The following is a 15,140-nucleotide window of genomic DNA, read 5'->3' as shown; positions in this document are numbered from 1 at the left end:
GTGTAGACATTTCCTGGCTTAGGCCACTGTTAGTACAGGAGTGGTTTTAACTGATTTTTAGTCATTTCTGTGTGCTATAGGTTTGAGGTTGTTGCTGCTACAATAGTTTGCTTTCTTCTGTCCGAGTGGTGTTGAGAATTGAGCATTCTAGACTAGACTGTTCACAGGAGAATTCTCAAGCAAGGCTAAAAGAGAGGTCCCACTAACAAATGCATAAACCGCAGCACAGAAACATATGGGAAATCTGGGCAGCCTGACCCTTCAAAATAGCCTAACTCCTCAGCCACTGGGTTCAAAGACACCAAGGTAGGTAGGCAAGATACAGAACGGTTCAGAAGTATCTGTAAGACTGACCATTGATTCCAAAGGGTACAAACAACAGGATGAGCTTAATCCAGGACCCAGAGAAGACGGTCAGCCACATAGAGGAAAATGTCAGGAAATTGGATGAGAAAGTTATCAGTATGGGTGCACAAGTCAACAGCACAGCAGGAAAATTCAACAAGGAACTTAAGATTTTGAAGATAAGATGGAAATATTGGAAATAAAAAACTTAAAAAAAAAAAGAATCCAAACCAACCAACCAACCAACAAACCCACCCATAGTGGGAAACATCCAACACCCTGAACCAAGCAGAAGAAAGAATATCAAGAATGGAGGACAGAGCTGAGAAAATACAGAGTTCAAGTGTCAATACCGAAAAGAAGTTGAGATGTGATGGAGAGACCAAAGAAAGAAACCAGCTGACAGGGAACTGTGCTAAAACCAGGAATCAGAATCTGTTCAGTACATTAGAGCAGGTATCTTTTCCAACTGGACAGAAAGTGGATGCCCAGACTGAGGCATTTAGAACCCAGACCACAGAGCTTCCCCACGGCACAGCAGAGTCCAGATGCCAGAGTGCAAAGCAAAGACACAATGTGAAGAGTTACAAAGGAAATTGCCAACTCACCGTGTGAATGCCTCAAAGGTGGGCCAGTGAGACCCTCAGCCAGTAAAGCAATTGCCGGACCCAAGTCTTCCTAGCACCCATGGTAGGAAAGATCTGACACATCCCCATGTGTGCCATGGCATATCACACACACACACACACACTCACACTCACACTCACATACACAGTGAGAATGAGAGAGAATGAATCTCTTATGTTGTGGGTTCTGAAGATCAAACTCGGGTCGTCAGGCATGGCGATAAGCATCTTTACCCACTGAGCCAGTTATTTTTGTTATTTTGTTTTTTTAATTAACAGAACAGGGTCTCACTGTTGCCAAGTTGCCAAGACTGGACTTGGACTCCTGCACACCACTGATCTTCCTGACTCCTCAGAGGTTGGGACTCTGAATGAACGTCCCTATGCCTGGCCTGTCGTTAACATCTTGCCTTAACATTGTACATTGTTTTCCATTTACGGGTCAGTATCAATGCGCTACCGTTTGATGTCCATTGTTTACGTTAGGCTCACGCTGTGTTTTTGCAGGTTCTCTGGGTCTCCACAAATGTGTGACGACAGGAGTTCACCACGTGAGTGTCATACACGGTTGTCTCACTGCCCTAAAGATCCCCTGCAGTGCACCTGGCATGTCAACCTTCCCAGCTCAAGGCCCCGCCAAGCCCTGATCCTTCACTGCTCCTTAACTGTCCTCTCTGGAATGTCCCATGATGGGCCTCACCCATCTCAGGGTTTATCCACTCACTCTCCTCCTTTATTGTTTGCAAACAGACCCGTGTAAACATTGTGTGCAGCTTTTCATGTGGACATAAGTTTCCAGCAAATGTAATCAAGTGCAACTCCGAGCCCTGCGGTCAGACTGTTCAGTTTTGCACAGGACTGCTGAGCTGTCTTCAGGCCGTCCGTCCAGGCAGCTCCTGCTGCCCCACCCTCGTCTGTGACCGCCAGATTCTTGGATGTCAGCCACCCTAGGAGGTGTGCCCTGGCCCCTGCGCTGGCTTCCGTCTGTGACTCCCCAGTGACACTCGATGTCTGACATCTGCTCCCGAGCACGTCTGCCATCTGCCACGCTTCATAAAATGTGTAGCCCAGGTGACAGCTGGGGGCTCCTGGCCCCTCAAAAGTCACCCAAGATTGATCATGTCCCCTACTCCAAGCCTGTGAAAGTGCTAATGCCTCCTTGAGATAAATGGAGGCAGGGTTAGGCTAGGAGAAGCTTCTAGAAGTGGCAGCATTTAGCCACGCTTACCGTCTCCACAAGGAACGCATGAGTGCCTTCTGGTCCCCCACGTGTGATCTCAGCAAGGGCCAATCCATAGTAGGTGGGGCAGGTGCTACTTATAATTATTACTCGAACAAGGAACACGCTGAGATAAATTGTTTTCCAGCTTACGAACACTGAGGGAGCAGAGTAAGGCGTGAGCTCTGGCCACTTGTAACTCAGCCCTAAGATCTTCTGGTGGCAGAATCCACCAGATCGTTGAAAACCAGTGAAGCTGGTAAGGATTGAAACTACTTTTTTTCTTTTTTTTCTTTTTTGCCTTTGTTTGTTTATTTTGTATGGGAACTGGAGCTGTGAGTGCTTCTGGAGGTCATCGGACAGCTTTTGGAAGCCAGTTCTCCTTCTACCATGTGGGTTCTGGGGAACCAAACTTCGGATAGCAGCCTTGGTGGCAGCTGCCCCCACCTGCTGGCCATTTTACCGGCTCCTCATTTTACTTTCTTTTGAGATAAGATATTGCTGTGTGGCCCAGGTTCTCCTCAAACTCTCCATCCTCCTGCCTCAGCCTCCTGCACGCTGGCATTACAGGCTTAGGCTGCCACGCCTAGCTTGTGTCATGAAGCCCTTTCACGCGTCTGAGTCCACACAATCGGGAAGTGGAAGCCATGTCTCCCTGAATGTCGGAGCTGGAGTCTGGGGTCTCCCCAGCCTCTGCTGGTGGGGCTCTGGAAACAGCTTCCCAGCCCTTCAGGAAGAAGGCCCAGCATCCGTCGCAGGCGGAGGGTGCCTGTCATTCACGGAGCCAGTGCAGAGAGCAGATTCTAAGACTTCTCGGGCTTTGACAACCTGCTTGGGCCCATGATGCCCTCCACGTGCCAGCCAGCTGCCATCAGATGACAAAGAACTCCCTCAGGAGAATGCCCTTCACATGTGCCAGCTACGCCCACCGCTTCCACCATTCTCCCAGCTTAGCCCCTCACAAGCAAGTACCAAGCAAGAGGTAAAGACCCCATCGCCTGCACTGGGATGAGGTGAGGACGGTGCTTAGTCCCTGTGGGCCTGCAGGGAAAGCCATGGAGCCATCCTCCCATGGACATGGGCTGGCCATGGGGCATGGCTAGAGAACAGCCATGTTCACGCTTGGACTCCGCAGTGAAATTTATTGTTAGCCATATAGTTCTCTCCCTCGAAGCTTGCTTTCTACCCAGATCCTCCAAGGACAAAATGTGCAGCTGTGTAGGTGTGTATCTTTGATAAGCCTGTGGTCCTTCATTACCCGTTTGCACCTCTTACCCATACTCAGGCCCCTCACACATCTGGCCAGCTTAACGCTGCAGATGCTTCCATGCCAAGCCTGTGACGGTGCTAAACACTGCAGCCCGTGTGGGTTCCAGTCTCTATAGCAACAATCTAGCTCTGCCCCTCCAGCCAATGCTGCAGTGGACAACACATCCGAGCAGACCCACTCCAGTAAAACCTTATAAGGAACTGAAGTAGCTCAGCGGTAAGGTACCAGCTGGTATATGCTAAGACCTCCAGCCCGGTCCTTAGCACCACAAAATAAGCAAACAAAGCTCTATTTATGGGCATTGAAAGACAAACTTCGTAATCTTTTCACAGAGCACAGAATGTTCTTTTGATGGAGTTTTAGCAATTCAGAAATGTGGAAAACATGCTGGGAAGTGGTGGCCCATGCCTTGAGTCCCAGAACTCGGGAGGCAGGGGCGGGCGTAGGTATCTGTGAGTTCGAGGCCAGCCTGGTCTACAGAACAAGTTTCAGGACAGCCAGGGCTGCACACAGAAACCCTGTCTCCAAAAAGCAAAAACCAAACCAAACCAACAACAACAACAACAAAACCAAAAGAGAAAGAAAGGAAGAAACAAAGGAAAATGTAGAAAACACCCCTAGCTCATGGGGTGAACAAGATGGGCAGCAGGCTGATGGACACCGACCTCTGAACTTTCTGCCACCTCTCTGGTTTCTTCCCCCTCCTTCCTTCCTCTCTTCTCTCCCCGGCCCTGCCCTTAGAGAGCTGATCTAGCTGAGGAGAGAGAGATGAGCAAATCAATAAGCCTGAGCTACCATGTGCTGGGAGCTGTAGCTTCTGGGAAGTCCAGTGGAGCAAGACCTCAAGTGCAGGCTGGGAAGGGACAGTCCCACATCTGCAGCCAAGGCTGCTGTCCTAGGTGTTCACATGGCTGCCCTAGAAAAGCCTATGAGCCACCGCTTGCTCTGCGTTCCTTCCCAGGACCAGGCCTTTACTTCCTGACTAGTTTCCCCGGAAGCACTTCATAATAAACCACTTAAGAAACCCTTCACTTCCTGGTTTCCGTTATGGTTTGAACGTGCAATATCCCTTATAGACTTGTGTGCGTGGATACTTGGTCCTTGGCTGCTTGTGGAAGGTTGTGACACCTCGCTGCAGGAAGTGGGGCACCCGTGGGAGCCTGCAGGTTTCACAGCTGGGGCTCACCTCCTTTTTTTCTGTTTTCTGATGGTGACAGGATGTGACCAGTTGCCTCATGCTCTTGCTGCCATGCCTCCCCTCCAGAATGGACCAGTGTGTCCCTTTTTAATTTTTGAGTCAAGGTGCTGGAGCAATGACTCAGTGGTCACGAGCATGCACTGCTCTTGCAAAGGACCCAAGTTCAGTTCCCAGCACCCACACTTGGCTGCTCACAACTGCCTGTAGCTCCAGCTCAATGGGGATCCAACATAAATGCAGGCCTTGGTGGACACCTGCAGTTATGTGCACACATACGTGATAAAAATAAATCTATAAAAATAACTAAAATAAGTCTTGAAATGGTAGGTCAAAATATCTTTAAAGTTTTTGCCACAGCCACAAGAAAAGGGACTAATATAGATCCCTGTGGGGAAATCCAGCAAACAGATCTGATAGCGTGTAGCAGCTTTGATGCCCCCCGGACATATGAAACATCCCAGGATCCTGATGGGGTGAAATGCTAGGACTTACAAGTTAGAATGGTTGCATAGTCTCAGGCACTGCATTCAGGAATGAGCCATGGACCTTTTGGGGAAAGACAGAGGGGGAAGCCCAGGCGCTGGACTAGTCAGGGTTCTTCAGAAACAACTGAGGATATGCATATGTCGTAAAAGGTGATTTATTAGATTGGCTCATGCCATCAGTGGTCCCAGTCTGATGCTGAAGGCCCAGAAGTTCCCTTGAAGGTTGTGCTATGAGTCCACGTTGAAAGGCTGAAGAAGCTGGAGGCCGGTGTTAGTTGACTACCACAGCTCTGGTCACACGCGGAAGATGGGGCTGTACAGGCTGTCTGTGAACGCCGCCTTCCTCCCACTTCTCCACGATGCCAGCCTGTCGAAGGACGCCGCTCACAGCTGGGAGGGAGATCTCTTCTCCCAGTCACTGTCCAATGTGTCAGTTCTCCCTGGAAACAGCCCTGTAGACTTACAGAGGTAAACGTCCATAGTTGTAGAGATTAAGTAATCCAGTCACGTCGATGTCCATGACCAACTATCACAGTCCCCAAGGGACGTCAGGGACAACAGTGGGGATGGGGAGAAAGAGAGGATCCCGGAGGCTCTGTCAGCAGTTTCTAAGAACTTTGGTCTCTGGGTGATGCGGGGCCCAGGCCAGAGGAACATGAAACTAGATGGTGGTATGAAAGGCCTTCTTGACTGCGCTAATGGGAATGAATATGGAGCAGAGGTAGAAGCTGCTGAGATGGACAGTGTATCTGAAATGTGACTGAGGTTAATGCACAGCACTAAAGGAGATGGGAGATGCCCAGATGCTGTGCATACAGAAAAGGCAGGGGCTCCTGGAAGATTCCATATGGAAGGGGAAGAAAGAGAGGAGGACTCACGGGCGACAGCTAGAAAATGTAATAGCAAATGGCGTGTGTTCATGGCTCATATTATGTATAGGTAAGACTGGGCTATGAGACACCCAGGTATTATTTCTGGGAGCATTTGTGAAGGTACCTCTGGAAAAGGCTAGCATTTAGATCAGTAGACACTAAAGATTCATGTCATCTATGGAGGAGCATCATCCACTAAGCTGCTGGACCCAGACCACAAAGGCAGGAGGAGGGTAAGTTTACCCTCTGTTGGCGCTGAAATATCCATTTTCTCTTGCCCTCTGACTTCTGGGGATTGACCTCTACCACTGGCTCTTCCGGTTCTCTGTATTGCAGGAGTCCTTCCTCCCCCACGGGGTACACCCTTTGGATGGTGAGACCTTTCCTAATTGTTGACATGTCTGTTATAGCGTCTATATAAGCATTCCCCTGAACAGCTCACTCTGAAGGCTTAGCTCCAGGTGATGGCGCTATCAAATGATGGTTGGAGTTAAGCTCAGAGCAAAATGGGCTCTTAGAAAGTAAGGGCTGTTTGGAGGGTGTGACTCAATGAGGCCACACCTTTAAGGCTCTGTCTGGTTCCTAGAGCCTTCCCCTGACATTCTCCCTGCCTCCTGCATCTCTGATGTGAGCGGCTCTGCTCTACCACTCCTTCCTGCTGATGCTCTGCCTCCCCAAAGCCCAGAAATAAAGAAGTCACATGAGTCAAAATAATTTCTCCTTGAAATTGATTCCTCTAAGGATTTTTCCCCCCTCAGTAAGAAAATACTATGACAATGCCCCGAACCAATGCCGTGCCTTTACCGCCAGCCCTGGTCCTCATTAACCACCCAGGAGGACAAATGAGGTCCTTTGAGGCTGCTCTTCACTCTCCCATCCCTCAGCTCCATAACCACCTTACCCGTATGTCCTGTCTGTGGTACCTCCCAAGCGTTTTCCCCAGTTCGTTTGCATTTCCCTACGGCCACTGTGCACCCCAACGGCAATCCTTTAGACAAGGCTACCTTCCTCTGAGCTGAACTACTCATGAAAAGTGGGGCCTCACCATGCAGATCTGTCACCTCCTCCTTGCAGAGCAGAAAATACCCCATTGCGGTTTCCACGCCACCATCCCTCCGGCCCCCTTTCCTTCTTGACTTGTCCCCTCTGCTTTTCCTTTCCCCGATACCACAGATCTGCACAGACTGGATCCTCCTGCTACATCCTCCATCCTTGTCTCCACTCTCAGGAAGCTCAGTATTCATACCTGGACCCCAGCATCGCTTAGCGAGGAGAGTGACTCTGGCTTGGAGAACGCTCCCTAGCATAGCTTCTTTCCCCTATGGGGCACATGTCATAGTCACAGTTTCATGTGTCTGCAGCGATTTGTTCAGTGCCCATATCAGCATTAACCCATTTATCTGCATCTATTTGCCCAATACTTCATCCCCTGTCAGACTTAGCCCAGGTACTGGATCACTTCCTGGAAGATCACTTCACGCAAGATGGATCCTCTCGGCTACCTTCTTCTTTGACTGGCAGAAAGATGCAGGCGACGAGCAGTGTGAAATCATGAGTAACCCTGAATCGGATGACTCATACTCGGCTCTGCCGGAGAGCATGGCTTTTGGCTGTCTAGGAAAGGATGCTAATGAAACCATGCCTGTCTCTCCAGCACACATCAATATCTGTAGCAAGGTGTGTATCTTACAGTATCCTCAAAAAGCCCGGAGCCTTCCATATGCCACAATCTGGGAAGTTTGAATTTCTACATCAGACCACATAACTGGCAGGAAGTCCCTGAATTTAGCTCTGCCATCTTTCATTCACATATGGATGATGTGGGCCTTTGACAACTCAGGTGGGAATCTGGGGCTTCTAGAAACTGGCAGCTGTCTCCTCCAGGACAGAGGAAGGTCTAGAGCTCTGGACTAGTGAGCCTCCTGCTCAGTGTTCCCAAAGACTTTGGAACAAGTCCATCAAGGTGGGACAGGAAACTATCCACGTTCCCCATCAAGTGGGCAACAAGTCCATCAAGGTGGGCTTAGATGCTTCTGGTCTGTGGCCTCTTCTCTGAGGATCCCTCTTTTTGAAGAGTGGTCTAGCATTAGTGCCATCTCCATCAAAGCTCAGTAGACCAGGGACACCTCCCTACCTATGACTAAGATGGTCTCCTTTTAACTGGGAGCTGCCACAGAGACTATTCTAGAACATATCGAACATGTTAGTTTGGAGGCCAAGAAGAGTGAGGTCTGGCCTGATCTTGACTTCTGGATGCACAGAGAGGCATAGCAAGCTGGCATGCCACAGGAGACAGGCCAAGGCACAGAAGGCAAGTTGATTCTAATCTGTAGAAGCATGGTCCTTCTACAAAGGCAGAGATGGGCTAGGGGTGGGGGAGGAGTATAGTGAGAGATAGTTTAAAGTAAAAACATCATATCTCTCCAATGGCTAGAAGTCAGTATATGAATGGAAAGGAAGAAAGCTGCTGATTAGCTGGGTACTTATTCTAGTTCCTTGCTAGAGACTGTTTATGTATCATTTGTTCTTTGAAAGAAAAGGACTTATGGAGCAGATTTTTGTTATCTTCATCCACTAGGTAAGGAAACAGGCTCAGAAAGGTACCGTGTCATTGACAGGTAGATGCTACAGAAGTGGGCACGGGGCTACCAGTGGAAGCAAAGATGGACGGACGCTACACTGCCTCCTGCCCTCAAGACCTACCTGCAGACGAGAATTGGGCAATGGCAGCGATGCCTATTGTCTCCCTAACCAAGAAAGCAGCAGCATGTGTTCTGCTTGAACTAAGCCTGTTCACCATGTGTCCACACTGCAAAATGCATCAAAGATGTCACCCTTGTGGAAAATCTCTTCCGTGCCTTCAGCCCTGTCTTATTCCCTCCTGTGACATGACAGGTTGAAATTAACATTGTAACCTTCCTAGGTAGATGTCTGTCTCACCCATCACTGAGGCCGGAAAGGCTAAGCTCAGGGTCACAGGGGGCTGGCACATTTCCCAGGAAGGGATGCGGCAGGCTAATGGAGTACAGGGAGACGGAAGATGAATCTTCTGGCTGTGAAGCAGCAGATGTTTTGTGCCCCTGCCCTTTCCCTGTTTTCAGGCTCCTACTCTGGGTACCACATTGTCTCAGGAGCCACGTCTGGCGGATGGTACGAGAAGCTGCCCTTCTGTATGCACAGCACATGCATGGTTTCCATGGGAACATCTCAGAAGGAGGATGCTACGTTTCCAGCTCCTGGTGCCTTTGGCTAAACAATAGTATTGGATGTTGCTGAGAAGTCCAGAACCTTCCTTCTGCCTCTTCTAATGCTATCTCTAAGCACCCCCTCACCCATATAAAAATCAGCTGGAATGGAAAATTAGATCCATCAAGCATTTGCTATGTATGAAAAAACTTCATGTTTATTTAATGTTCTCTCTCTCTCTCTCTCTCTCTCTCTCTCTCTCTCTCGTGTGTGTGTGTGTGTGTGTGTGTGTTACAAGTACAAAGGAGCTGAGGAGAGCATTCTGGTGAGGGGCTGCTGAGGTTTCTCTAGACACTTGGGGATCTCTTATTCCTCTCTTTTGTGTCATATCTATAGGTGCTACAGCACTGTTTGTGCCAGAGCTTGAATAGTTTGGTCCTCAGTTCTCTCGTTGGTCAGTCAGTCGGTCACTCACTAACTCACTCACTGTCACTCACACAGTCCTCTATTCTTGAGGCACACCTATTCCCCCCCCAATGAACCCTCAACTGAGAGCACAGAGAACACACATGGACAAGTTATGTCTGCCTTTGTTGTCCTATGCAGTCAACCTAAGACAACCAGCTGAAAGCATGGGCATGAGGGTCTGGAGGGTGAAACAGTAGAGGGTGGGACTGTGAGTAGGGGATGGAATCGTTTCTAATGCTGGGAAACTATTTAGAGACCATGTTGATGTCTGACCCTTATGGGCCTAAGGCCACGGAGGGTGGCCTGTGCTATGTGGAAGCAGTTCACCAAGGCCATGCTGTCAGCACACTACTTTTTTTTTTTTTTTTTTTTTAACCAGGACAAAGTATCTGACAAAAGAGTTTATTTTGGCTCACAGTTTGAGGGGACATAGTCCATCCTGGAGGGGCCATCATGGCAGTGGGGGCTGAGGCAGCTTGGCACAATGTATCCCTAGAGGAAGCAGACAGCCCGCTTTCTCCTCTCTATTTATCAGGGACCCCAGTCCATGCGACAGTGTAGCCTGTATTTAGAGTGGCTCTCCCCACCTCAGTTAACCGAACTTAGATGGTTTTCCATAGCATGGCTGTTGTGGATAATACCACAACGGGCACGGAATGCAGTTATCTCTTTGGCATACAGCCTTACTTTCCTCTGGGTATTACTCAGTGGGGCTGACGGATGGATTGTGTGCCTATGTATTTTGGTATTAGGGGTAGAACCCAGGCCTTAGGCATGCTGGGCAAGTGAGCCATGTCCCCAGCATGCAGGACCCTCTGGTCTGTTCACCACAATAGCTATAGAAGTTTCTACTCTCACCCACAACATTCCGTTAGAACAGGCCACCCACTTTCTCCACATTCTCACCTACAGTTATCTTTCGGATAACAGGCCACCCTAACAGCTCTAGGCCTGGGTCTCACTGCGGTTTCTTTTAGATTTATTTATTTTTTATTTTTAATGATGTGCACATGTGGATACAGCTGCCTTCGGAGTCTGAAGAAGGCCCTGGAACCCGTGGGCCTGGAGTTACAGGTGGCTGTGATCTGCCCAACAAGGCTCCTCTGGAAATGCAGGGCATGTTCTTAACTGCTGAGCCATCTTTCCCACCCTTTCATTTCTCTGATGGTGAATGACAACGATCACTCTTCATCTATTGGCTCACCATTTGTCTGTCTTTTCATGAATGTCTGCTCCCATTTTAAAATCAGGGAAATTTTTTCTTTCTTTTTTATTGCTTGATGTTTCATATATATATATATATTACTAATCCTGGAGCAGTCCTTTCTCGAAGGGATATGTGAACAATGGGTCCTCAAGAATCTGCCATTCTAATCTGGTCCCAGGTTTAAAGTCCTAGGCCCTCAGTGATGACATCTGGGGTCTCAGAAGCAGTCCACTTAGCGCGCATGCGCGAGTGCCTCTGCATGGAGCTAAGCCAACACCGCAAGCAAGCTGGTTTCTTGGGTCTTTCATTTCCTGCGTATTGGTCCGGCTTGTTTCCTCAGTCAGCTTGCTGGCCCCGCAAAGCTGCCTGACTTTAGCATAGCAATGGGAGCCTAGCATGGGGCTGAGGACAGAGGCGGGCCTTGGAAACACTTTCCGATTTAGCTGGGAGGCTTGTCTCTGCCCTTTCATCCTGTGTGCGCTCTGCGTCCTCCACAAGCCCCAGAGCGCTGCAGTCGCTCACTCTCAGGGTGAACTTCCAGCAGATGAGAGCTTTCCTCCCCTCCCCCATCACCAATCACCGTTCATGTCTCAAACTGAAGACAAAGCCACGTTTAGCAAATCCTGCAGTCCCACTCTTGACACCTCCCGCACAGAAAAGCATTTGACAACTGGTTCCTATGGTAACGGGCTTTCTTTGAAATAATTTCTTGTTCACTGTGCCAGCACCCCACTTTGCTCTTCTTGAGAGTAAATGGCCAGCGTTGAAAATGAGACAGGGAAAGAATATTTCACCGGCATAGGCAGGGGTTGGGGTCAGGGTGAGGACTCTGGCTGGCCTAGAGAAAGAGCTCAGACAGAATACTGTCCTCAGAGCTATGCTGATGCTCAGCAATGGGTTAAAGTATACCAAAAGTGAAGTCCTCAGAAAGCTGACAACAGCATTAACAGGCACTATTTAGAGCAAGACGGAAGTGTGGCGCACTCTAATTTTGGAAAAGAGCCATTTCTCGCACATTCTGAGCAACCGTGCCTGTCCTGGAAGCTGATGGCTCCCTCTTCCCGTCGCTTGTCAGCTTTGGCGCACAGGCAAGGTTCTTTCCTTCATAGGGGAGCTGACCTTGTCTTTCATGGTTCTCCCCCATGGTGCCAAGCAGCAATAGAAGACCAAACACGTTCTGCTCTGGACTGAACTGCATTAACCCCAAATTCCTGTGTTCAAACCCTGGCCACCCAGTACAACTGCATATGACAGTGTGTGGAGATAGGGGCTTTGAAAAGGTGATTAAGATACACAGAGACGGTCAGAGTGGACCCTAACCCAGTATGACGAGGGACCTCAGGAGAGAAGATCAGAACACACAGAGATACTGGGGGCGTGTGTGCACACAGAGTGACCAGGCAAGCACACAGAGGAAGACAGCTGATCTCAGCAGAGATCCTTTAACAAGGCATTTCAGGTCAGGCAGGGGTCCAGCTCAGTTGGCGGAGGGCTCGCCAATCATGTTCAAAGCCCTGGGTTTGATCTCCAGCGCTACACGAAAGCAGGTCATCCCACCACTTGGAAGATGGAGGCAGGAGGGCCAGGGGTTCAAGGTCATGCCTGGGCTATATAGCAAATTTGAGGCGAACATGGGCTGCATAAGATGCCATTTAATTTTTTTTAAAGGTAGATGGTCATAAACTAGACAGCCGTAAACCACAGACATTCAGTTCTCAAACTAAGATCAAGGTACTGGCTGATTCGGTGCTCACTGAAGACACACTTTCTTGTTCATGGGTGGCAGCTCCCCGCCGTGTTCCCAGATGGCAGAAGGGCCCTCTCCAGGGTTTCTTTTATAAAGGCCATCAATCCAATGCGTGACGGCCCCACCTTCGTGACTCTGTCCTCTCCCAATTCACATCAATGCCGTCACACTGCAGGTTTGAATGAATGGAGGCACGAATGAATGAATTTTCCTTCCTTCCCCCTTCTCTCCCTTCCTCTCCTTTTGGGAGATGGTCGCAAACAGCCTAGGCTAGCCTCTAACTTGCTTCATACCCTAGGGTCGTCTTGAATTCCTGATCTTTCTCCCTCCAACTCCCAGACCTGTGCCACCACACTGATCTGTAGAACATCAACACAGGAGCCTGGAGAGAGACTCAAACATACAGTCTGCAGCGGCACAAGCCGAAGATAGCTGTCTCAGCACAAACCAGCTCTGCTGACACCCGACCTTGGCCTTCCAGCCTCCAGGATTGTGGAGGCCGCTCTGCAGCATTTTGTTACATCTGTCCAAAGTAATTAACACAACTTTGCCGGGAGCTACAGTCTCCACTTGTCAGGCCAGCGCCCAGGACCATGTCTGTGGTCGTTCTACTTTTGAGTCCCTCTCGGGAATGGGCCGTCTCCACCAGACACTGGGGAAACCCATGGACTTTGCCTCCTGATGTGTGATACTTTGTGGCTTGTTGTACCCAAAGGTCTCGTTTCATGAGTTGCTCATTGTATTCAGCGAAGTCACTGGCAGACACCCAGCCAACTGCACGATGCCTCTTAGTGAGATGGGACCCTGTGCTTGAGCTTCGTCCAACCCACCTACCTGCTCCATATTGCTAACATTGTTCTGTGATGCGGCCCCTGAGGCTGGGCGCTAGCTTGGTTTTCTTCGTATCTCAGCCACTGGCCCGATGCTGAATAAATATTCCTAATAAATCAACATATTTTAAACAAGGTTTGGGGGACTTGAAGCTTAAGGAGAAGGAGTCAAAGGCTTATGGAGGTTGGGTGAGTTGCTCAAGCCCCAGAGAGGTAAAGCTGTATTTGGAGCCAGCCAGGCTGTCTGCAATGCTGAATGGGAAATTTTTAGTTCACTTGACAGCAAATGAACATACAAGCTGTTGTGTGTGTGAGCCCACACCCGTCTTTTGGGTATATCCTCTTGTGGACAGAAACCAAAGGTGAATTTATGTGTTTCAGAGAATGTCACATCACCCAGCCATTTGCGAGTATTTACCTCCTTTCTTCCCTTCAATCTCTTGACTAGGAATTCTTTCGGGTCCCAATGTCTGCAGTTTTGAGCCCAGAGTCTACAGATCATCAGCATTCTGCACATTTTTAGAAATGAATTAATGAATAAATGAAAGCAGAAGCCATTCTTAATTCCTACTTCTGGCACTCAAAGCCTTCCGCAATCTGGTCCCTCCGTCTCTAGCACTCTGAGATGTAACCCTTGCTGGTTCATCTCTAATGTGCTCGCAAAGACGTGCATAGCTTGGAGCTCAGCTCAGGCCTGGAATGTGCTCTGCCGTCCCCATTGTTTAACGTATTGAGGGTGAGACCAGAGCCTCCAGCACACTGAGTGCATGCTCTGCCCTAGCTCCACTCCAGTCCATTTTCTCCCATGTTGTCCATCATCTTTGAGCCTAACCAAGCCCTCCCTCCTTTTGGATGCTGAAAGGAGTAAGCAACAGAAAAGAGTTGAAAGAGCCTCTTGGAGTGGGCTTTGAGTTAGGAAGAAAACCTGTAGAGACAGGAACAGAGATTCTGCCTTTGCCGAGCAGAGTGGCCACGACTTCAGACAAACCCCACAGCTAAAATCCCCTCAGTTTTGTGCTGGGGGTTTAGAGCAGATGGTAAGTTGCTTCCCTGACCCTAACACTAAACATACATCAGCCCAAGGTCTGCTGTCAGTCTGTATAGAATACCCAATCGCCCTTCTTTCCTTCTGGTGCAGGGAAGAGCATCTTCCTACTGAAGACCGTGTGTGCTCAGAACCACAGCTCCCCTTCATATCTTCTGCTTCTCCCCTGCAGTATTTCTTCTCCACCAGCTTTTCATGTGCTGGGTATTTATTTAGAGACAGACAGGGTTATGTGTATTCCAGGCTGACCTCGAATTCACTGTGTAGGAAAGGTTGACCCGGAGATTCTGATCTTCCTGCTTCTGTCTTCAGAATGTTGGGATCACAGGCTTGGGCCACTACAATCAGTTTCTGAGCTGCTGGGGAGCAAGCCCGGGGCTCCGGCCTGTTAGGCAAGCACTCTATCCACTGAGCAGCATCGCCAGCCCTGTGCTGCTTTCATACTTTCAGACCAGAAAGATGGACCTCCGCTTTGCCTGTAATGAATCTAGAACCAGACTTGTCTTACTTCTGTAAACATGAACAGACTGAGCAAAAGACAAGGGGAAGGTGTTTCCTGGTCCAAGACAACAGGCAGTGCTGGGTTGTGACTCCTGATAGGAATGCAAACCTCATCTGTGCACTCACTGTTGCCTAAATACC

Source organism: Meriones unguiculatus, chromosome 9 (assembly GCF_030254825.1).
Source record: "Meriones unguiculatus strain TT.TT164.6M chromosome 9, Bangor_MerUng_6.1, whole genome shotgun sequence".
Lineage (NCBI taxonomy): Eukaryota > Metazoa > Chordata > Mammalia > Rodentia > Muridae > Meriones > Meriones unguiculatus.
This window is presented reverse-complemented; position numbering follows the sequence as displayed.